Here is a 24,408-nt window from a genome sequence, read left to right as displayed (position 1 = left end):
CCTTCAATTTTTTGGGGAGTGGGAATCTGAGGCTGCCATTTCAGACTTGCAGAAACGGAACATGTTAAGACTGGTACAAACATCTGCGATAAAAACAATTAAACACAGGAAACAAACTATAAATTGCTGTCCAGGTGGTACAGGGTCCTGAAGATGCTGGCCGTCGCATACTCCTCAGTCTTGGCTAGATGCTGGTGGGGCTGCAGGCAACAAGGCTCCCATTTACATCTGGTGGGAATACACTAAGATTAGGCCATTCTGGGCTGAGCTCAGGAACTTGATTTCTCAAATAACAATGGCCTTGATCAGGGACAACCTGGTGCAATGCCTCTTTCAAGGTACTCAAAGTTCCATTAGGGCTTATGAGAAGAGTATGGTTCCACATTTGTTGGATGCAGCTAAAGGGTTAATCCCAGTCTAGTGGAAAAATCCACAAGTGCCTACAATAGAAAATTGGGTGAAACTGGTCAGCAAAATGATTAGAAATGGGTTTGTACCAATAGTAATATACTGGAAGAGTTCCATGCTGAACCGGAGCCTTGGGTTCATTTTAGTACAGTGAACAGGGGTACACTGTTTAATTTCCCATGAAGGGACACTAAATCGCCCACCCCCCCCCCCCCCCTCCTTTTTTTTTTTTTTTTTTTTTTTTTTTTTTTTTCCGCTATGTTTTCTCTCAGGATGAGGATTTAGTGGGACTTTGCATTTGTTTAATTCTTTGTATATACACATTGTTGTACAATATGTGAATAGTATATTATTGATGATCGCAGTTTTCTGCAAATTGAGATTCTGAATTGCTGACTAGGGCCAGCTTTAGATTTTGGGGGGGGGGGGGTACTGGGAGCCCCTCATACAGAGTTGGTTTACATTCGCCATGACAATCGCACAATTTTTAAATGCATGACGCTGTATCATTCTAAGGTCAGGCGTAATTTGTCATCGCACTCTGGGAGAGCGGGTGACAACGGACCGCAGAGTCTGTTGTTACCCGATCTGGTCCGATGACTGATGGAAAAGTAGGTTTTTCCTCCATCACACTTTTTAGGATCGGAGCGAGTCGGATGTCAGCAGACATGTCACCGCTGACATCCGACACTCCATAGACCTCTATGGAGCATCCGTTCAGGTCCGCCTGAAAAACTGACAGGTGGACCTGAACGGATCCTTTGTATAAAAGAGGCCTTCGTTTTTTTTTTTTTTTTTTTTTTATGTTTTATATAATGTTTTTTATATTTTTATAATATTTTTGTATAGAGGGAGGAGACCTTCTGTAAGGGGGCCCAGAGCAGTTTCCCCTTTTGCCCCCTTATAAAGCCGGCATCAAATCAACGCGCTCTGTGTTACTAAGGGCCACCCTGTGTCAACGTTGTCAACATGTAAACGTTCACATGGGGAAAGGAGAGACATTTGGGTTATAATGAGCTTTAGGTCCACTTTAAAAAAACAAAAAAAAAATTTGAAAGCCATTCTGTTTCTTAAACACATAATTTAAAACCATTCCTTCATTCGTTTGTAATTGTGCATATAATGGTATACATGGCAGCTACAGACCTTCATTGTCCTACATAATTCTGGTTCACTTTGTCTCATAACATTCAGTTAATGATCCATACAATTTTTAAATCAGAAATATTCTTTACTATATTGGAAGTGGGAAATGCTGTTAATCTAAACTGGAAACAGATTTTTCTAGCTCCATGTAAACATTTATCGGAGAGAGTTCCCCCCTCATTATCTATTAAGAAGTACTGCATTTTTTTTATTTTTTTTTATTTTTTGGCAGAGTATTTTTGCTTGTAGAATTAATCTTTGCTTGCAAAAAAGTAATATAGAAAATTGCTTGGATAAACCTAAAGTGTACTTTTTCATGATAAATTATGCATTTGTACCAGGACCTGCAGCTTCTACCTGAATAATGGCTAATTAAACAAGAAAAATTTCATTTTACAATAAATACTTGCATTTATTAATGCACGTTCGTAAAAGTTTTGTGTAATTGTAATAGGGTGTTTGTTTTTTTTGTTTCAAGTCATTGACGTTGATTTATGGTAGGCCTAAAATTATAACATTTTTTAAAAGGATGAATTTAATGGGAGCATCTGACTGTCACCCTTTTGGCACCAAAAGCACTAAAAGGACTAGCCCCGCCTTTCTCAAGTTTGTTTGTTTTTTTTTTTGTTTTTTTTATATGGAGGAGCAATTAAAATAATGTTCCGGTCTCAGGGAACACATACTTAAAATTACTGCATCTACAGCTCACTGTAACTTAGTGTAATGGTCAAGAAGAATGGTACTTACATTTGTGGTCAGTGGGAATAATCCCCCTCTTATTAGTGTCTTTAAAAGCAAAATGTATACAAACATTAGGTGGTGCTACACATATATCCTCTTACAAGATATTTTAGTCCAAAAAAGTGACCAAATATCAAAAAGCGTTCAAAGTAACAAATAGTGCCAAAAAAACACATATACAGTGGTGTGAAAAAGTGTTTGCCCCCTTCCTCATTTCCTGTTCCTTTGCATGTTTGTCACACTTAAGTGTTTCGGAACATCAAACCAATTTAAACAATAGTCAAGGACAACACAAGTAAATACAAAATGCAATTTGTAAATAAAGGTGTTTATTATTAAAGGTGAAAAAAAATCCAAACCATCATGGCCCTGTGTGAAAAAGTGATTGCCCCCCCTTGTTAAAACATACTATAACTGTGGTTGTCCACACCGGAGTTCAATTTCTCTAGCCACACCCAGGCCTGATTATTGCCACACCTGTTCACAATCAAGGCATCACTTAAATAGGAGCTGCTTGACACAGTAAGGTCCACCAGAAGATCCTTAAAAGCTACACATCATGCCGAGACCCAAAGAAATTCAGGAACAATTGAGAAAGAAAGTAATTGAGATCTATCAGTCTGGAAAGGGTTATAAAGCCATTTCCAAAGCTTTGGGAATCCAGCGAACCACAGTGAGAGCCATTATCCACAAATGGCGAAGACATGGAACAGTGGTGAACCTTCCCAGGAGTGGCCGGCCGCCAAAAATTACCCCAAGAGCGCAGCGACGACTCATCCAAGAGGTCACAAAAGACCCCACAACAACGTCCAAGGAACTGCAGGCCTCACTTGCCTCAGTTAAGGTCAGCGTTCATGCCTCCACCATCAGGAAAAGACTGGGCAAAAATGGCCTGCATGGCAGAGTTCCAAGGAGAAAACCACTGCTGAGCAAAAACAACATCAAAGCTCGTCTCAATTTCTCCACAACACATCTCGATGATCCCCAAGACTTTTGGGACAACATTCTGTGGACCGATGAGACAAAAGTGGAACTCTTTGGAAGGTGTGTGTCCAAGTATATCTGGCGTAGAAGGAATACTGCATTTCATAAAAAGAACATTATACCGACAGTAAAATATGGTGGTGGTAGTGTGATGGTCTGGGGCTGTTTTGCTGCTTCAGGACCTGGAAGACTTGCCGTGATAAAAGGAACTATGAATTCTGCTGTCTACCAAGAGATCCTGAAGGAGAATGTCCGACCATCTGTTCGTGTACTCAAGCTGAAACGAACTTGGGTTCTGCAGCAGGACAATGATCCTAAACACACCAGCAAGTCCACCACCGAATGGCTGAAGAAAAACAAAATGAAGACTTTGGAGTGGCCTAGCCAAAGTCCTGACCTGAATCCTATTGAGATGTTGTGGTATGACCTTAAAAAGGCCGTTCATGCTCGAAAACCCTCTAATGTAACTGAATTAGGACAATTCTGCAAAGATGAGTGGGCCAAAATTCCTCCAGGACGCTGTAAAAGCCTCATTGCACGTTATCGCAAACGCTTGGTTGCAGTTGTTGCTGCTAAGGGTGGCCCAACCAGTTATTAGGTTTAGGGGGCAATCACTTTTTCACACAGGGCCATGATGGTTTGGATTTTTTTTCCACCTTTAATAATAAACACCTTCATTTACAAATTGCATTTTGTGTTTACTTGTGTTGTCCTTGACTATTGTTTAAATTGGTTTGATGTTCCGAAACACTTAAGTGTGACAAACATGCAAAGGAACAGGAAATGAGGAAAGGGGCAAACACTTTTTCACACCACTGTAGTAAGTGTGCATTAAAAGTCAACAATGGTGTCCATATATCTTCGATAATGATTCTCAATCTTCATGCTGTGCTCGTGATTACAACAACTCTCAGCCCTTGTACACACGGTCGGAAATTCCGACAACCAAATCCGTCGAGTAATTCCGACTGATTAATTCCGGAAGAGGTGTTGCATGCACACGGTCGGACTAAGTTGTCGGAAAATCCGATTTGTACATAACGTGATGACGTTATTTCGTTATGACAGCACTACGTTCAGGCTAGTAGCCAATAGCTTTGGTCTAGGAATTTGATCTGAGCATGCGTGGCACTTTGTCCGTCGGAGTATGTCCGATAGGAGCATTGTGTCTGAAAATTTTACCGGCAAGTTGGAAAACTTGGTCCGTCCGATATTCCGATGGAAACAGTCCGATGCAGACCACACAGTCGGAATATCCAACAAAACGGTCCGATAGGACACATTCTGTCGGAATCTCCGACCATGTGTACAAGGGCTCACAGTGTACGTTAAATTAACTCCCCAAAAATCAATGCCTCACATCAAAGATATGTAGCACCCTGATGCTTAGGCAGAGTTGCTATTAAATGTATTTGCTAAGCGATAGTTGCCTTGGCAAATTAAGTCCATTGATTTCACCCTAATTCTGGAAATGCTACAGTTTTCTGTTTTGTCGCTAGATGGCCAGGAATCTGGTGACATTGGTTAAGACCAAGGCATTTCAAGGACAGATTAGGAATGAATGGGGGGTGTCAGCCAATGGGCAGGGGTTTTCTTGCATCCCTTGGCCTGCTGGGAAAACCTGTTTATTTGGGTGGAGTCGGGTGATGAGGGTTCTGTACTACTGGGTGGACGTATTGCCCTGGGCTGTTAGGCCAGACACCTAAGGCCTATCCCAGGGACTTCTGGCTGCTAGACTATCAAGAAATAGTGCAGGGTTGGGACTGCGGGTCTGTAGTCCAACCAGAAGTAACGGTCGGAGAACCAGTCGTGGTCGGAGCTAGAGGGGAAGCTGTCGCTACATGGGGACCATTCACCTTGCTACCGGAGACCATTGTGAGTAAGCTGAGGCCAGTACCAGAGCAGACTTCTTGCTAGCCGGGACAGTGAAGAATTGGGAAAGCATCAGTAAGTGCCAAGTCAGGAACCCAGCGGGACAGCAGAGGTTACGCTTGTGGAGTGCCAAACCAGGGACCAGCAGGGGTGAAGCTTGAGTATCTGTGAGTGCAAAGCCAGGGACCCAGCAGTGAAGCAGGCGTGGCGCTTGGGGAAGAAACTGAATGCTACAGTGAAAGCGCTTGAGGGATCCAGAGGCTAGTGGATCTAAAGCTTGGCAAGTGAGATTGGGAGCTTGTTGAGTGAAGACCCACAGTGAGAGAGTATGGGGTTAAGAGAACTGTTCGTTTTGCAGATAGTTGAGTACCTTTTTACCATTTTTAGTAACAGCTACAAGATTTTTTTCCCTAGGAGGCAGCGTTCCTACCTACCATACAGATGTGGTGTCCTCCCTGGAGGCCTTCACCTGTATAGCTGTCTACCTATAGATGTCTGAGTCTGCCAATTTAAAATTGCACCTACCCAAGAGTTTCCTGGCCCCAACCCACTCTCCCACAGTTCTGTGCATTCAAAAAGTGTCTGGCGCCCGCCATTTCATCTTGCATTTCATCTTGCATTTCATCTTGCATTACACCCACCATGCCTTGTAACCCACTCTACACTGAAGGATGTCAGCTGTCCCTAACTCTGGAGGTCACAATTAGGCCTCAGGGACCCCGGGACTTGGCTACAGATAATTGGCATATAACGCTTTAAATTATGAAAATCAGCCCCCATATTTCCCAGGATCTTCCTGCTTTAGGCATTCGCATAGCCTTATAGACTCTCTCCATCCAAAATTTGCCCATAAAAGGGAGGCGCTCACAATGGTGCGGTAATGTATCAGCAACAAATTTTATTTATAAACAACTCACAAAAGTTATATAAAATCTCATCCATCAGTATGCTCGATTTACGTATATCTGTCTGGTTCAGGGTGTCTCACCACCTTGCGGCTGTATTAACCAAGCACAGCGTCACTTCGGGGTTAGCGTGCATGCGTCGTATCCGATCCAGCATATGGTAGCACCTTGACAAGTTTTTCCTTGTTCAAGGAACCCCTAAAAACCTCTGAGGGAACCCTAGTTGAGAGCCTGGACTAGAGCCTCAAATGATAATTTGATCATGGTAATTTTTGTAGAGCAGTCAAGCAAAAAATATATATAGTCACACCCAAAGGTGGTGGTATTAAACATTTGAAGGATGATTCCAAACAAGATGAATGTATTTGTGTTGTGTGTGTGTGTGTTTTTTTTTTTTTTTTTAAGGTCATTAAGTTTCAAGTCTTTAGGTACATTCAAATGATTATTGCAGTTGAAATTAATAAGAATTGAAAACATGCAGAGACCTGGATTTGTAAATAATTGGAACCAATCTGATTTCACGGTTTATTTTTTGGGGAAACTTTAAAGGGGTTGTAAACCCTCGTGTTTTTTCACCTTTAATGCATCCTATGCATTAAGGTGAAAAAACTTCTGACAGTGACCAGCCTCCCCCGTTTTACTCACCTGAGCCCTTCGATTCCCTTGGCAGAGAGCGCTGTGCCTCTCTGCTCGGGGGTTCTCGGCTCTTGATTGAATAGATTCATAGCAGTGCAGCCATTGGCTCCCGCTGCTGTCAATCAAATCCAATGACACCGGCGCCAGGGGGCGAGCCCGAGTCCTGCATTTATGGAGGCAAATTCTGGACTCTGAAGCGTGCCCGCAAGATAACACCCCAAGAACGCTTCTGCTAGGGGGTTATACGATGTGGGGAGCAGCTGATGGCGCTGCTGGGGGACCCCAAAAGAGGATGATTTGGGGCCACTCTGTGCAAAATGAACTGCACAGGGGAGGCAAGTATGACTTGTTTGTTAAAAAAAAAAAAAAAAAAAAAGACTTTAACCCTTTCATGACTAAGCCTATTTTTGGCATTTACAAGTTAAAATCCCTATCTCTTGCTAGAAAATTACTTGGAACCCCAAACATATATATGCACATATATATATATATATATATATATATATATATATATATATATATATATATATATATATATATATATATATATATATATATATATATATATATATATATATATATATATATATATATATATATATATATATATTTTTTTAGCAGAGACTCTAGAGAATAAAACGACTGTTGCAATATTTTATGTCACACGGTATTTGCACAGTGGTGTTTTAAACGCAACTTTTTGGAAAAAGGGACACTTTCATGAATTAAAAAAAAACTAAACAGTAAAATTAGCCCAATTTTTTTGCATAATGTGAAAGATAATGTTACGCTGAGTAAATAGATGCCAAACATGTCACACTTTATAATTGCACGCACTGGTGGAATTATGACAAAGTACGGTACCTAAAAATCTCAATAGGCGACGCTTTAAAAAAAAATTCACGGTTACCAGGTTAGCGTTACAGAGGAGGTCTAGTGCTAGAATTATTGCTCTCGCTCTGACGATTGTGGCAATACCTCACATGTGTGATTTGAACACAGTTTACATATGCGGACTTCCGTATGCATTTTCTTTGCTTTGCGAGCTCGGGGGACGGCAGGCGCTTTAAAAAGAAAAAAATTCTTTTTTTTTAAATGAATAAATTGTTTAAAAAAAATAAAAAATGTATCACTTTTATTGCTGTCACAAGGAATGTAAACATCCCTTGTGACAGTAATAGGTGGGGACAGGTACTCTTTATGGAGAGATCGGGGGTCTGCAAGACCCCCCGATCCCTCCTTTACACTTCAATGTATTCAGATCACTGAAACCTGGCGCCATTGGCAGCCGAGTAAAAGGGAAATTATGTCGCTTCCGTGTTTACTATTAGGAGACTGGAATGAAGCCCCTCAATGCTTCATTCCAGTCCCTGCCCAGCAGCCAGAAGCGGCGGATCGTGAATCGGTGCTCCTGATTGAGCGGGAGCACCGGTAACAGTGGCGGAAGGGGGGGACGTCCCCTCCCGCTCCTCAGCCATAACAACCAATGCGGCTAAAAGCCGCTCGGCTGTTATGCCGGGATAGCCAATCGCCCGCTGTAAAAAATGGTACCGGGATGATGCCTGCAGGTGCGGGGATCATCCCGGTATAACCCCCGGAAGCCAAGTACGCACATCTGCGTACGTTCAGCGGCAAGGGGTCAAATTTACTTTAAAGTGGTTGTAAACCGTTTTTATAGGAGAGAAATATATATATATATACACATATAATATACACTTAGCTGCTCTGTGTAAAGGTTTTGCACAGGGCTGCCTGGATCTGCCTCTTCTCGAGTCCCTGGCTGTAGATCCTGGCCCCTCCCTCCTGTTGAGTGCCCCCACAGCAAACAAGGGGAGCTTCTTCAGTCTATGGGTGACTGCAGCAGAAAAACTCAGTCCCAGTGCAGAGAAACAAATATATTGTGACTACGCGCATCAAAAATGCTTGTAAACACATATATAAAAACATATGCAGAAATTGTGGTGTAAACCAGCCTTCAAGGCACCTTCTTAATGTCACCTGTATAAGCAAGACCTTGAGCCTTTACAATCACTTTAATATATTGGAGTGGTGAGGCACAGTAGATGATTCATGCAGTCAGCATGCATGATGGTTCAGACTTATTTGGTAATGTATTGTATTAAATGGGACAAACTAAACTTAACCACTTCACCCCCAGAAGATTTACCCTCTTCCTGACCCAGGAAGAGACCACAAAATAAAGGTGTGTTGTTTCGTGCAGCTGTGCTGCCCTGCCACAGTAGGTGGGCGGTCCAGAAACCTTCCTACCGGCACCACGTGTGTGTGTGTGTGTGTGTGTGTGTGTGTGTGTGTTTGTTTTTTGTTTTTTGTTTTTATTACTTTCATAAGATGTGCTAGATCATGTTGTTTCTGTAGTGTTGTGGTGTCATTTGCTGCTTTGTACACAGTCTTTAGAAGAGTACATCTTCACATTCCTTTATCAGAAGTTTCTGTTTGTACTCCAACATGAGGCATGTGGCATGGCACTGCACAAGTTAATGCATGACCTCTGTCTGTAGTCTACGAACTAACCTTTCCTGTGAAGAAACTTTATATCCCACAATCCAAGTCTCTCAGTCTGCAACTGATGCAGGTAAAGGCTAAATAGTAAGTCGATCTGACACCAACGCAAACAGGGATAGCAATTAAAAGATCTCGTCATACTGGAACAGATGCTTTAATTACATTACCACATTTCTGATGCAACACAGAGGAAATGGTGAGGCATGTACTAGATGATGCTGTGTGACCCAGAACAAGAAGCTGCCTTTCCCAGGGGACATGGACGAATCAATCAGCCAAGACACTACAAACTTTAGCCAGAACATGTGAGCCCTTCATTACAAGGTAAGGCAAACCACACAGGATATAGCTACACTAAAACCTTTAAGGTTACAAAAGGCTGGGAAAGCTTTCAAAAGATGTTGATCTGCCTTAATACCTTCCTTTCATAAAATGCTCAAATGGTGGATAAAAAGTGTTTAATGTAATTTTAAAACAATTTTATCATAAAGCAGAGTAAATTGAAAACTCGCATTAAACTTTTCGGTCTTATCATGAGTGAAATATATTTAGCTCAGAGAGGTGAAGATTACAATACCCAGGGGTCCCTAACCAGGATACAGAAAAGCACTGAACTGATTAAACTGCACACCCATATCCACAGTTTTTGGACTTGAGGACAGGTCCACCATATATGTGACATATTGTCTGGTTAGCATAGCTTCTACAATTTGAAAGATACAATGGTATAGACTTGGATAACCAAACAGGGCGATAATACAATTTTAGGCACACTTTATATGAATTCCTTGTCATTGACCAGATATGAACCCAGTTTTTCTATCCAGTTATTTTTGGTACAGGATATCAATGCAAGTGTAAAATTCATTAGGCGTTGCTGAAATAAAGCCTATTGGGCCAGGGGCATGAGGGTCAACGCTACATCTATTTTGAATGGAGTATAGTAAACTGAGGCGTATAAATGTTAATCGGAGATTGGACATAATTTAAGGTATTAAACGACTCTTTAAAGGCTCTGTATTTGGTGTTTTGTGGGCATCTTCAATTTGGGGGGGGGGGGGGGAGAAGTCCAAGGCCCTGACATATAACAAGTATACATCCCAAAAGCCACTTGAATTCCACCAAAAAATATAAGGGGTTATCCTAGTTCAGGGAAAAGAGTGGGCACAATGATATAGATGGGGGGGGGGGAAAGAGGGATGAGAATATTTGACAGAGCCGCTTTTTTAAAGTATGGGAGAGGGCAGGGCGCAAGTGGGGCAGGAGCTAAGTTGGTTATGAGAATGAGATTGGATGAATGTCTTCAACATCAACGGAAACCCCACAGAGGTAGTAGATGTTAGGCCAGCAAAGGCGCTAGAGGTGCTATGATGGCTGCTCTATAATATTTGTGAATCATAGAACCCCCTTGCAAATTTTGTCCAGAACATGGTATGTTTTTGTTAATGCATGGTCTGGGTGAGAAGATCACTGTAAGGCAGGACCTTAAAGACCTACAGAAGTTTTGGAAGAGAAGTCCTTTTTACAGTGTTGATCCAATTCCCAAATTTAAAAAGTGCTGCCATTTAAGAAGTTGGTAGCAACAGGGGTACTTGGCTTGATAAAAGGGTGTGGTAGTTCACAGTCAAGGTGATTGCCACATACAGGAGAGAGGTAGTTCAAGGAAAAGTGTAGATTTGTTTCAAATGGGATTCGGTTTCTGGCATCAGAAGAACACTTATTGCAGTGGATTTGCTCAACTTTTAGGCCTCCAGATGGATTTTAAAAATTGCACGAGGAGGCAAAAACATTAGGAGAGGTGTGCGGAGAAGTGTAAGATAAAGATTAGAATATAGTTCATGAATAAGAAAATTTTGTGTGGAGCCTGCCAATTCACTATCCTTAAACCCATGCATAAACCCAAATGCAAACTTTTGTTATATTGCAGCTTACCAATTCTTAGATGTGATGGATGTATTCATTTCCCTTTCTTTCATTTTCACCAGGTGATCGGTTCAGTTAGCAAGTTTTTTTTTTTTTTTTTTCTCAAAAGAACAAGCTCTTAAGCAAATTGTATCCATTACAGAGATGAACAAACCATTTAACACTAGCGGGGATGCAACCTTTATCCTAAAAATAAATGGTTTGCTGTTACTGCTTATCAAGTAATAGCTTGAGTTAGGCTTCAATTTGTTGAATGTACTAACAGATTTAAGTACTCTAACACCCCCCCCCCCCCCCGAATGACAGTGTTGCTGTCCAAAGGTGCCCCCTATGTTTATTCATCCAGAGAGTGAACACCCTAATACAGGTGTTGCTGGCCAGATGACCAGATAAAAACAAAATGGGGGGGAAAAAAAAGCCTAATAAGACTAATGCAGCCACCACAATGCAATATATAAAATGTTTTGATTTTGGGGTTAATACCACTTTACGTTCACATTAGATCCAATTCCACCAAAGACTCTAGTGCCAGAATATAAAAAGAGGGCAGGTACCACAACTAATAGGGGTGGACTGGAATCTATGATATTTAAAGTGGTGTTCCACACACAAAAAAATGATTGAAATTCCCCCAAAAAAAAGAAAAATGAAAAAAAAAATAATTCCAAATGTTTTTTTTAAACTTGCCTCTAAATGCCTGTTGCTAGGGAGTCCCTCGTAGTCTGCCTCCTTCAGTGCCACTTCCCCCTCGGAGCAGGAAGGGCTCAGCATGCCCAGAGGGTCCCACGGCTGTGAAGCCACAGCCGGGTGCCCACAGTTGCAATGCCAGCCCCGACCCACCTTCATTCCCCCGCATCGCTGGACCCTGGGACAGATAAATGTCCGATTTATTAAAAGTCAGCAGCTGCAGTATTTGTAGCTGCTGACTTTTTTTTTTTTTTAACTCCTTTTAATCTTTGCCTGAGGTTAATGGTAGATTTCTTGAACCCATGTGATGATGAACCATCCCAAAATCACATTTATGGAGAACTACAATAAGATAGAGCGGGGATATAAGATAGAAAGAAAATGCTGTAAATACCACCCTAATGTGATTTATTTTGGGTGTTGAATCAAGTATTAGGGTTATGGCAGCAACATTTTTTTTACAGTATATCCACACAGTGTCTGCTCATTAGCTGTTGCTTCAAAATTGTTATTCAGTCCATATAAGATGGCATTCTGCCTCGTCAACTAAACAAAAATGAAGGACAGTAGTGGGACATGGCGATCATCATCTAGATGTTTTAAATGTGGTCTCAGTTTTTGTTTTTACATTTTTCTTCTTTTTATTTTTTAACAATGAGAAGCAGTGCATGTCAGTTAACCAATGTATTTGCTGCCCATAAGGTGTATGCCAATTCCACAAAGCCCACTTTATTGCAAAAGAAAATATAAGTAGCAATGTGAATCGCCTCTGCTATATGGAAATATGACAAAAGTCATTCAGAGATGAGGCACCCAATGAGGTTTTAGTTTTTGGGTATCGTATTTGTAGTAAAAGTAGTGTCATGATCAGACCATGAAACTGAGTATATTGGCAGGTTTCACATGAGGAGGAACCTGTCTAGGATAAAAAAAAAAAACACGGTTGGTGAGTGAAAATTTGTGGCTTGGAATAATGAGTGAAGTCTTTTGGAACAGGTGTAGTTCCCTCCATGTGTCGGGTAACTTATGTTGTTGTAAAAGTGTCTGAAAGGACCTATTATGAGGAGCAGTGTTGACAAACTGAAGGCGATTCCTCAACTTTTGGGATTGAGTATTGAGTTGGGGTTTCCACAAAGCAATAGGGTGCCTATGAGATTTGAATGAAGGTGAATGGCTGCGATGAAAGCAGTATCGCTCTTTGGAATTAGGCCCATATTACGTCAATATGTCAATGAAGCAATGTTTTAAAGTTGGTCACGTATACCCCAGAGGCTACTTTTCCACACTTTCAGTATTCATCCACAAGTAAATGAATCTATTTGAAAGGGCTAATAACTATCCAGTTACGACTTTTAAAAGTATATTCCAATCTACATATATAGTATATCATCCACACTGATACCATCTAAATGGGGACATCAAGTACTTTAATATAAAAGACTTACTGGCTTTTAGTGCCTACATTAGAAAACATAATTTTCTAAGGTGATCTAGTCCTTTGTACTACCTTAAAGTGTTTGTTAACCCAAAAAAAAATATCCTGGTCCCTTTAAAGCAGATTGACAGCACAGTGCTTGTGCTGTGTAATCTTCCCCCTACGCCCTACCCCCCCCCCCCCAAACTGTAAAAAAAAAAAAAACCTGAATCTGACACTTCCTATATGCCCTCTCTAAACAGACCATGATGACCAGGGGTGCTCCGCCCTGATCACCATGGTCAAAGTGCATCCCGCTGTCATATGCTGCCCTGCTGCTCTCCTCTCTCCCCCTTTACCCCCCCCTCCTCCCTCCCTGTCAGCGCCCCCTCTGTCTCCACTCAGCCACGCCCACCCCCCACCACTATTATTGAAAAAATATTGTCACTGCCAGCCTCTCTTGGAGGCTGACATGCCACACTGTCTAAAGAATTTTAAAAAATTAGCAGTGTAAATACAGATTTTCAGCTGTCTTCCCAAAGAAGCAATCCATCTGAGCTGGAGAGCAGCTGCAAGTCATGTGAACGGCTTGAAGACATCTGAAAATAAGTATTTACACTGCTCGTTTTTTTAAAATGCTTACACGGTGCACTATGCCAGGCTCTAATAGAAAGTCCGGCATAGACTTACACAAATGGATTCACAAAACCTTTAATGTTCATGTTCTATTTTATTAGTTTCAGGTTTTTGTTTTTTTTCTGGGGGGGGGGGGGGGGGATAGCAGCAGGAAAAGTAAATTAAACAGCATAGCTAGCACAGCCATTATAACTGGAAAATTATACCATTTTTAAAACTTTGCTTAAAAGTTATGTCTGTATGATGTATGTGATTGAGGCATTTCAATAATAATAAAATAGAGCAGTAGTAGAGAATTGTACTGTTAGCATTAAATTTATTGCACAAAGTTTTTCAACTGTGAGTTATACCTGTGGTGATGGTAGAGTCTGATGCCCCCAAATTGTGCTAAGAAGTCATGGAAATCAACACATTTGATGGTCAAAAAGCATGCAGAGGCAATCGTTATTTGACTGAGGGTCTTCAAAATGATTTTTCTCAAATGGTCCCACATGAAATGGTCTGGTGTACAGTTTTAGGAATACACGCCTGTGTCTCTGGGGTAGTGACCCTTTAGCTGACCTCCCCATAGTCAAACCTAGCCCATTTTCCATAATTCCTACTGTAACTTACTGCACTTTCCTAAAAAAAAATCCTTACATTAAAAAAAAAATTCAATGCCAAACATAAGTATAGTTCAAAAGTCTAGACCACCTAGGAGAAATCTACATTAGAGATATATCATCTTTGTTATTATTTCATTCTGATGAATGATATGCTGGTTTTCGGATTGTGATGCTTTGTCCTATGGTAATATAGACTTACCCGGGATAGCTGACATAACTGTTTATGCTGGGCATTATAGAAACACCTCCAGACTTTATTTTGGGTGGGATAGCTTTGCACAACCCTGGCCAGTGGACAAGAAAAGATACCTGTGCAAGCATCTGGGGACACTTTATTTGCCATTTGAAGGCCAGTTACTCTTGCAACATCACTTGCTCTTTAAGTGATCTGGATTTGGCACTGTACCCAAGACTATGTGGACATGTGCTTTTAAGTATGTTTCACTTTAAAACCTTTTACTTTTTCTGTTCTTAGCTCTGTTTTGTAATACTTTTTTTATTTTATTATTTTTCTGTAAACATTTTTTAATGAAAAGAATATTTAAAAATGTATTTATATGAATCTCTAAATGCTCTTACCCTGGTTAAACTCTTAAAATTTAACTCTGCTACCATAGTGTAAAAACCTGTTACATTCTTGCTGGGTGTAGCAGCAAGTTCATAGAATGTTCTATTATTATTATTATTATTATTATTATTATTATTATTATTAAAAGGTCAGCCTCAGATATGTTCGATCCTGTGTTTTTTAATTTCACCATGAGCCTGTATTGGTCCCACTGGGAAATACTATTTAGTATGTGAGATAACAATAGTCGGTACTGACCTGTTTTGCCAAAAACAGCCTTTTTTTTTTTTTTAACTCTTCTTCATGATTCATTAACCACTTCAGCCCCGGAAGATTTTACTCCCTTAATGTCCAGAGCATTTTTTGTGATTGGGCACTGTGTTGTTTTAACTGACAATTGCACAGTGACAGTGCGACATTGTACCCAAACAAAATTGGCATCCTTTGTTTTTTTTTCCCCCACAAATAGAGCTTTCTTTTGGTGGTATTTGATCACCCCTGATTTATTTATAGAGCAAAAAAAGAAAAGTGGGAATCTTGAAAAAAAACGAACTATTTTTTACTTTTCGCTATAATAAATATTCCCCCCCCCCCCAAAAAAAAATTAAAATATGTGTGTGTGTGTGTGTGTGTGTGTGTGTGTGTGTGTGTGTGTGTGTGTGTGTGTAGATAGATCTATCCCTCCGTTTTTAGGCTGATCTGTATTCTCCTACATATTTTTGGTGAAAAAAAATCGCAATAAGTGTATATTCGTTTGCACAAAATGTGTAGCGCCTACAAAATAGGGGATAAATTTATGGCTTTTTTTTTTCTTTTAATTAGTAATGGCGGTGATCTGCAATATTTATCAGAACTGAGACATTGCGGCAGGCAGATCGGACACTTGACACTATCAGATCATTGCTCATGATGATAGGGCCCAGTAAATCCCAGACATGTCACTAGGCAGAACAGGGAAATGACTTGTTTACATTTACATTGCATTAACCTGTTTTGCCTCTCCTCGTTGCGATCACGGGCCACTGAAGGGCATAGCGTCCCTGGGACCCGCAGGCACGTACCTGCTGGCAGGGGGTGTGCGTGCCCGATAGCCTGGATTTAGGGAGGGACTTGCGGGTACGCCCTTTTGCGCACCCATGCCATTCTGCCGACCATACATTGGCGTGTGGCAGTCGGAAAGAGGTTAATCAACATTTGTAAATGTATTCTTCTTTTTCATAAAAAAAAAAAAAAAGTTCCTAAAATCCAATTTCATCACATTTCCATTACTTTTTAGTATGATGGGATATTATGGATGTGGAGCCTAGGCACCAAAACATTTTAATTTCCACTGCCAGTACTTATGACCCGGTGTCTCATTTTTTTTTTTTTTTTTTTTTTTATCCTCAACATTTTATCTTCCTAACATTTATCCTCTACACTTGGCCCCATCATTCTAACTTCAGGACTTGAACCCTTTACCTCTCTAAGCCTTTATATATTTTTTTATTATTACCTTGTGAAGCAAGGTATACTCGCCTACATTCACAATCTGGTTACCTTGCTGGTGTGGTTTCCAAGTGTGGATACCGCTAATCCAGTATCACAAATGTGCCTACACTGTCCACTTCCAAACCATCCCTTTTTGAGCTAATGTCGCTCTCTCTTTCTCTCTTTCTCTCTCTTTCTCTCTTTCTCTCTTTCTCTCTTTCTCTCTTTCTCTCTTTCTCTCTCCTTTTCTTTCTTTCTCGCGCGTTCTCTCTCGTTCTCTCTCGTTCTCTCTCGTTCTCTCTCGTTCTCTCTCGTTCTCTCTCGTTCTCTCTCGTTCTCTCTCGTTCTCTCTCGTTCTCTCTCGTTCTCTCTCTTTCTCTCTCTTTCTCTCTCTTTCTTTATCATAAGGGAACCCTGCCACTGGACAGCAAACTGGAAATGTCCATGTGACCCAGGCAGTGACATGGTACCAGAAAAGGGAGCCGCCCCGCCCCCGCAAGTAAACAGAAGCTGACTTGGCAATAGCACATCAAGTAAACATGGCTTTATGTAAGTAAAAAGGGCATTTAGATGTGCTTTTGTTTTTTTGCCAGCAATCAGTTTGAGGGGGTTTGGGAGGGAGAGATGCAAAAGAGTTGCCCAGAGTCGGACTTGAGCACCTGACAAATCTGTATTTGCCATATTAGTCCAATTGGAAACAACCATAGTAGTTATAGGATGGCTCGGAAAAACTATTAAGTGTGAGAGGAGTTACCGTTTAATGTTTTGAGATTGGTAATGTGGGTATTAAAATTTTCGTGCATTGCATCTGTTATCCTTATTTTTTCCGCTTGACAGCGGTACTTTTTTGTATTTTTTTTTTGTATACTTTGAAAGTAAAAAAAAAACTTTTGATATGTCCACATACACTGATAAGCAGGTAAAGAGACCAAATTGCTCTCTATCCCTGATAAAGAAGCTATCTACTTGTTTCTCTTGTAGGAAGAACCTGCTCTTGGACCAAAAATTACCCCCAATGCTAGGTACTTGTACTGTGTGTTGGATATGCTGAAGAATCCATTTCTCATGCACTCCTGTTCTGGGTTCTGAGAGAGGTGCCTCTTTCAGAAAACTCCTCCAATGTTAAAGGCCCAAAGGGCTTATTTTAGAATGACCAAAAGCTGCTTGATTTTGGTTTTAATGCCATGGGGATGCAGGCACATGTACAATGCCACATGTGCACCTGGTACACTAAAAGTAGTGCCCAAAAAAATGCATAGGGACTATAAAAATGTGTGTTCTTTTTAAGACTGGTTGGCTGCATCTATAAACAAGTCAGATTAAATAATTGATTGGCCTGTTACAGGCCAATTGAAGGCACAATGTTATAGTTTAATTACTTTGGCTATTTTACAATAGTAGAAAAACTGAAATTGGATTTTTTTTTTTTTTTCTTACCATTTATTTCTAAAATTAATAGATTGTTGCGGGGGTATCCGTGTTATTTGGCCTGTTGTCTGGAAGTTGCTCTGGGGCACTTAGGACTTTATTCCAGAATGGAACAAAACATTTTTCTCCAGAGGCCAATTCTGTACGTGTTATGAAAAGATCTATTCCAGCTTTGGCTCTTCCAAGCCAAAGAACTGCATGCACTGGCAGAAAATTCTTCTAATTAAAAACAAGTTCAGTCATTTTTTACAAAACGAAAAGGAGTGATAGTGCCCAGTCAGCAGAACCTTACCAAAGTGTGAAATGAAAAGGGCTGCTAAAGTTTGCTAATGGAATCTGTCCCTTTTTGAAAAGAGTAAAGCTTACAGGTAGTTAGTTTAAAATTGTCACTTTATTGAGTAGTGCCCCTTAATAGACACTACGCTGGTATAAAGCTGAATCATTTAGTGGATATTTCCATTCAGGTTTAAATGGGGGGGGGAAACTCCACCTAAGTTCTTACTTCTAACTTCTTTATCTTGTAATTGGAGTCACTTGAATTGCCTGAGCCAGGTCCTGTGTTCCCCATCCACTAGTAATATATTTGGAAGCAGCACCTTCAGTCAGATACAGTAACATTATGTGAGCGTTATAAGTAAAAGGGACAGATAATGACGGCTTTTAATTGGGGATCTAGCTAAACTACTATAAACTAGTATAAAACTATACTATACTACTATAAACTATAAACTAAAATGTGGCCCAGAGCCTTACAACATCTATTGGCTAAAAATTATCTTCTATACATAAAATGGCTAGCACATGAGAACTATAAAGACATAATGGGGTCATTTTAAAAATAACAAAACTGCTATACTTGGCTGCTTTGTGCAGTGGTTTTGCACAAAGCAGCCCCTGGCCCCTCCCTCCTGCCAAGTTCCCCCACAGCAAACGGCTTGACTTGGACAGCAGAGGGAGCCAATGGTGCCAGCTAATGAGGGAAAGACCCAGGCAGCAGAGACTCTCCTGCTGATCAAGATGGGCTCAGGTAAGTATTAGGGGGGCTGCTGCTGCACACAAGGTTTTTTTTTTTTATCTTCATGCATGAAGATAAAAAACATTCTGACTTTAGAACCATTTTTAGTCTTCTGAAGCCCCATCTTTAATTTTTAAATGCAGGGAAGCAGCTGCCATGCCCTTCCTGCTATCCTTGGCTGAGGGAGCTCATCCTCCTCACTTCACATCAATCATAAATTGGACTCCGTTGAAGAGCTGAACTGTAAGGGCTCATTTACACCATATGGACTTCCAATTAATTTTTAAAAACAGTACAAATGCATATTCAAGAAAAAAAGAATGCATTGTAATGAGCCTAGTTGACCTTCATTTGCTGTGTTTTATGTTTCAATATTTTTATTAAAGGTTTTCAGTACAATACAAACAAAGGTCTCATCAATGCGGCAAAGTATGGCATCTAGCACAATGCACAATCGAGTAATAAACCGGTCAATTCCTAAGACATGTTGGCAGCGGCAAAGTAGGTTCCATAACTAAAAACCCTGGATCACACTGGATCCCAACTGCCGATGCTGTTACCTCTGGAGTTGTATAGATATCCAATCGTGCAGCTAGCACCGCTAAATGAGTGATTTAAAGAAAACAAAAAAACAGTAAAGAAGAGAGGAAAGACCCAATAGCAGGGGAAGAGAGAAGATTAGAGAACAGGAAAAGGTGGAGAAAAAGGAGAATGGGGGAGAGCTGGGAGGGGGGGGGGGGGGGGGGAGGGAGCCGTAGTCCTGGATCCTCAAATCCTTGCTACTATAATAGCGTTAAACAGCACGTGTCCTGGGATCATTAGTTAGACAATCCATGGATCCCATATTCTATGGAACATTTTCATCCTGTCTTGAGACAGCGCAGATAGTCGTTCATTTAGCATTAACCATGACATTTTATGTTTGAGCTGGGCCATCGGTAGTGCGGCTGATCTCCAATTACGAGCTATGGTGATCTTAGCTGAAATAAATAGAAAGGTAAGGAGCCTCTGCTGAGGTCTGGAAGCCCCTGCCGCTGTGCCCCCCAAGAGGGCCAGCTTAGGTGATTTTTTTTCAGGTTCAGTCCTGTGATTGTGTAGACAAAATTATACACTCTAATCCAAAACCTTCTGACCTTCGGGCATGACCACCAAATGTGGTAGGTGCTCCCCACCTGGCCGCATCCTCTAAAACAATGGGACGTAGCTCCCGGCACAAAAGCGGCCAGTCTGGCTGGGACCATGTACCACCTCAACAATACCTTGTAGTTCGCCTCTATCACCGATGTGTTGGTGAGAGAGCGATATGCCGTCTCAGAGAGCGTGCACCAATCAAGCATCTAATTCAAAGGATTCCTGAAGGTCCTGCTCCCACTGGATCATATAACTCAACTTCTTCACTGGACCTCTGAGGATTGTGTATATGGCTGATAAATGGCCTCTAATTTTGTCATATTGCATACTCAACTGCTCCATGGGAGTCAGGGACCCCAGGTCTCCCCTACGGGCCACACTCTGTACGAAATGTCGCAGTTGGGCACATCGAAACTTCTCCGAAGACGGCATATCAAATTTTTCCGTCAGAGCTTGTTCAGAAAGTATACCCCTATGGTCGCATAGGTCAGCAATGCGCAGTAGCCCTTTATTTGTCCACCAACTGAACAGTTGAGGAGAGAGGCCCGGGGTGAACTCTTTGTTGTTAAGTAATGGTGCCAACGGATTGTGGGATGACCTGAATTTATATATTTTTGACAGTCTGTCCCATATAGCCAAAGCCAATGACAGGGTCGGACACAAGATCAGTGGTCTATCTTTCATTGGAAGCCATAATAGCTGCGAAACCTGTGAGGGACGACAGGAATAAGATTCCATATCCATCCAGATAGCATGTGCGTGGCGTGAATGGTATCTAGTGAGGTGGGCCAGCTGAGCCGCATGATAATATTTCTGCAGATCCGGCAGGCCCAGTCCCCCATGTTTCCGTAGGGTGTACATTGTGCTTCTGTTCACCCTGGGCCTCTTATGTCCCCAAATAAACCTAAGGATTTCATTTTGCAACATTTGTAGATCCCTACGCAGTAGAGCCACTGGCAGGGTGCGGAACAAATACAATATTCTAGGCAACACATTCATTTTAATAGAGTGTAGTCTGCCGAACCACGATGGAGGGTGCACCTGCCATTTCGCTCGGTCCTCCGTCAGTATCTTGTAGAGCGGGGGGTAATTCTTCCTGTATAACGACTGGATAGTCGGGGTCAGATAAATGCCCAGATATGGCAGTGCCTCCGGCTCCCATTTAAATTGATACGTGCTCTCTAGAGCCTTCTGTGTGGTCTCCGACGGGGAAAGATTAAGCGCTTTAGATTTAGACTGGTTTACTTTCAACCCCGAGATTTCAGAGAAGGGTTTAAGGATCGCATACAGATTGGGGAAGGAAGTAATTGGTGACGTCAGTGTTAGCAAGAGATCGTCAGCGAACAGTAAGCATTTATGATCCCCATTTCCACACCTAATCCCCTGAACATCCTGACATTCCCTGATCCTAATGGCCAGTGGCTCTATCGCAAGGACAAACAGGAGCGGGGACAGTGGGCAGCCCTGCCTCGTACCCCTTCTAATCGGAAGAGGCTTAGAGGAATATCCTCGCAGCATCAACGATGCCGACGGAGTGTCATAAAGCGTTCCGAGGAGAGTCAAAAAGCGTTCGCCAAAACCATATCTGCGTAGGACATCAAATAAATATTCCCAAGACAGGGAGTCAAACGCTTTCTGAATATCCAACGATAGCAACATTCCCCGTCTAGAGCCCCCACCATCCCAGTCCGATTGCACTGCTGATATAAGATTAATTAGTCTGCGGGTCTGATCCGATGACTGTCTATGCGGGACAAAGCCGGCCTGATCCGGGTGAATATAGTTCGGCAGGAAAGTGTTAAGTCTAAATGCTAAAACTTTCGTTAAAATCTTTAGGTCCGTGTTGATCAGGGAGATTGGTCGGTAGTTCGCACAGTCCCCGTGATCCTTGCCTGGCTTAGGAATGACACTGAGATATGCTACATTTTCGTGTAGGGGTATCTTGCTCCCCCTCCGAAGCTCATTAAAATAAGAGCACAGGTGAGGGGTCAAGACATCCTGGAATTTCCTAATAGTATTGGCCTGGAAAGCCATCCGGTCCAGGGGCTTTAGAGGGGTGTAACGACTTAATCGCCATTTTGATCTCCAAGTCGTGAATTCAGCCTCCATCAGATCCGCGTGAGCTCGTGTCAGCTGAGGCAGCGGGGCATCACGGAAAAAGAGGTCAGCTCTACGAGAATCGTACGTAGTCTGTGAACCATAAAGTTTGGAGTAGAAGTTGTAAAATTCCTTCAGAATAAGTTCAGGGTTTTGAGTGGAGCGACCCGTGGACAGCCTCAGTTTAGGTAATGTAGGCGTATGGGGTCGGGGAACCAGTTTCCTGGCTAACATGGTATTTGGTTTGTCACCCATTGTATAGTACCTATGTTTAGACCAGCCAATATGTTTTTCTGCCTGAGTCGTCAGAGCCAAGTTCAATTCCAGCCTAACGTCATCGATCGTATGTCTAATGTCGCAGAGCGGGCGAGCATGTTGTTCCCGCATCAGCCGGTCTAATTTGGTTTCCAGTTGCCGAATCACATGGTCGCGAGCCCGCTTTTGCCTAGAGCCTATTTGTATCATAATGCCCCTGATTGCGGCTTTGTGAGCCGCCCAATTGATCGCGGGTGATGTGTCCGAGGATTTATTACTCGCAAAGAACTGTTGTAGTGCTTTTTCTATTTCAGCGTACAAAACGGGGTCTTTTAACAGACTAGTATTCAACCGCCACGGGGCTGGGGAAGCTTTGGACCACAACCCAGTCAATGACATTTTAATCGGAGAATGGTCCGACCAGGGGGTGGACAGTATTGATACCGACGTTAGATATGGGAGCAGAAGTGTGCGGACTAGAATATGGTCTATCCTGGAATAGGTGTGGTGCGCCTGCGAGAAATGCGTATAATCTCTAGTAGTGGGATTGGACTCTCTCCATGCATCGATTAAATCATAGAGGTGTAACAGTCTAGCTACCCTATTGCTCCCAGTCGGCGGTCTTTTAAAAGCGGGTCTGTCAGGGTTGGATTTATCCATAATTCTGTCCAGCGGGATATTACTGTCCCCCCCCCCCAGGATCACCTGTCCCTGGACCTTTAGGCATCAATGTCCTCAACATCTTGCTAAAAAAGTCCACCTGTCCTGAATTTGGAGCATAATAGGATACAAAGGAAACAAGTTGGTCATGGATACGTCCCACAGCCATGATATATCTGCCACCCTTATCCTTTATTATGGTGATGGGCGTAAAAGGGGTTCGTCTAGAAAAGCTATAGCCACCCCCTCCTTTTTTATCGGGTCCATTAGCTAAATAAAACTGTGGGTATTTAACATTAAGATAACGTGGGGCTGACGTCTTAGAAAAGTGTGTTTCTTGTAGTAGTAATATATCCACTTTCTGTTTGTGATAAAATTGGAAAGCTTTAGTGATTTTAATTGGGGAATTAAAGCCATGGACATTGTGGGTGATCACCGAAAAGTCGGACGAATATGACTTAGCCATCGTGGTAGGGCAGAGCACTCTTACCTTGTAGCATAATGAGGGCGGGTATAGCCTCCAATAGATGGGACTCCCAGTCCACAGGCTTCCAGTACCAGCATGTGTAAGTGAGGGTCAGGACCAGGGCTCGGGGAAGATGGGGGGTAGAAAGAGAAAGGAAAAAGAGGAAATAGAGAATTAGTTAACATAAAAGACAAGGGCCGTAGACCCGCAAACTTATACCAGTTAACTTGTGAAAATCGTATAACAAAATGGGAAATAATCCCTGCCGGATTTATTGTCCTTTCCGGAAGTGGCAAGGGTACCCCTTTCCGAAGAGGGAAGGTAGTCTTGCAAAAGAGCAGCATGGATTTCCGATCCAGCCCAAATGGCCCTTGCTCCAAAGCAGGCCAGCAGGGCGGACTCTGGTCTCGCATACTATCGGACAGAGAGTTACATTAGCTTTGCGAGTCCGTCCTACCCCGAGAGGAACGGCCCCCAGGGCAAGCAAGCAGGGGAGGCCCAGCGGGCCCCACCACAGGACAGACCCCGTACCCTCGCGATAGTCAGAAATGAGGTTCAAACAGCAAACAGTGAGGACGCTATAAACCATGTCCAAAAATAATAAAAAGAATATAAAAGTATATAAAAGTAAAGGAAAAACACAATAACTTCAAGTCAGTCACGGGAGAACCGTTTCGGGAAAAAAAAAATCCCAAAAATAAAAGATTGCACTATGGTTGTGCTAACAGGGTGACTACGCAGTCGCGCAGGCACAGGCGGACTCAGGTGTGTCCCTCAGGTCAAAAAAATAGTAGTATTATCCCTTCTGTTACAAGTGGGAAGTCCAGGAGTGCAAAGA

General features: G+C 42.0%; 1 protein-coding gene across 2 annotated transcripts in view; it reads left to right on the top strand.

Moving 5' to 3' along the window:
* Positions 1–24,408, top strand: part of LOC143964469 (START domain-containing protein 10-like) — a 204,790-nt gene that overhangs the window by 59,079 nt on the left and 121,303 nt on the right. Inside the window, exon 1 of one of the 2 annotated variants that reach the window (XM_077474245.1) lies at positions 9,390–9,539. The exons of the other annotated variant lie outside the window; for it this stretch is intronic. The gene's annotated coding sequence lies outside the window, so the exon portion shown is untranslated. Of the gene's footprint in view, positions 1–9,389; positions 9,540–24,408 lie in introns of those variants that run through there. 2 annotated transcript variants of the gene reach the window in all.

Source organism: Lithobates pipiens, unplaced genomic scaffold (genome assembly GCF_037356315.1).
Source record: "Lithobates pipiens isolate NorthernLeopardFrog02 unplaced genomic scaffold, aLitPip1_a1.2 Scaffold_8, whole genome shotgun sequence".
Classification (NCBI taxonomy): Eukaryota; Metazoa; Chordata; class Amphibia; order Anura; family Ranidae; genus Lithobates; species Lithobates pipiens.
Note: the sequence above shows the minus strand (reverse complement) of the source record. Positions and strands in the feature narration are given on the sequence as shown.